The following is a 1,198-nucleotide window of genomic DNA, read 5'->3' on the forward strand; positions in this document are numbered from 1 at the left end:
GTTGCTCACCACAAGATACAAGGTAGTTGAAAGGGTCGACCAATGGCCCACCCAAAGACTAGTTTAATTTCGCAAATAATAGTAACAAAAGGCTACCCACAATAGGTCGTTTTCAAAACCACTGCAAACCCTCGGGTCACAAAATAGATCATTTTCTCACGTCCAGTCACACAAAACAGAACAATGGAAAAAGTTCGCTTGCGTTATCTGCAAACAAAAAACCCATTCCCTTAGTCAGTGTCTCAAATATAAAAGACTCTCCATAAACGATCGCGAAAAACTAGTGAGGGTACATAACTTGTGCACCAACTGCCTGTCCTCCACGCATACCATCCAAGACTATCCATCTGACCGGACGTGTTATAAATGTTAAAGAAGGCATCACACAACTCTCTACAAGGACGTAACCTCCACGCCTAACCAACTTCAACCACAACCGCGGAGAACCCATTCTCAGAATGCAACAGCTTCTGCTAACCTGCAAACGCCGGACCGTTCGGAAAACCAAGACGAGCTCCCCCAATGTTCCAATCAAGTACGAACTCTTTACGCAGAAAATGAAAACCAAGTACTCCGCCCTACTGCGATAGTCCATGTAAAACATGAGCTCTTCAAACTGCGAGCACTCATTGATCAAGGCTCCCCACGCACTTTTATCATCGAAAGACCAGTCTAGACTAAGGCTACCTTGCCAAGCTTCGAGTTTCGAGATCTCCGGCATGGGCGGAAAAATTGCCCAGACCTCAAACAAATTGAGTTCCTTGCTCTTAGTCAGCTCTGATCTAAAGCGTGAAATCCTTGCGCAAGCGATACCACTGCTCCAATTAACCAAGTTGCTTCCAAAATTCCCTATAAATTCCGAGCAAAAGAAGAAATGGTCCCATCTTGATACTTAACTGTCATTCTCCTTCCCAAATCGACCTGGTTATAGGCAGCGATTGCTTCCCCAAAATATGTTTGATGGTATTGAAAGAATCTCTCCCAACTTACTTGCTCAGAACACCATATTCGGTTGGATCTTGAGCGGCCAGATCCCAGAAGGAGTTGCAACTTTCTCTACTCAGGTAGAAGATGCCACAAATGAGCATTTGAATATGCAACTAAAAAAATTTTGGAACTTAAAACAAGTTCCAAAATATGAAGACATCACGCCGGAAGACGAGATATGTGTAAGATTTTTGTAAATCAACAACGACCC

Source organism: Rhagoletis pomonella, unplaced genomic scaffold (genome assembly GCF_013731165.1).
Source record: "Rhagoletis pomonella isolate Grant_MI unplaced genomic scaffold, Rhpom_1.0 Rhpom_scaffold_00034, whole genome shotgun sequence".
NCBI classification, from domain to species: domain Eukaryota; kingdom Metazoa; phylum Arthropoda; class Insecta; order Diptera; family Tephritidae; genus Rhagoletis; species Rhagoletis pomonella.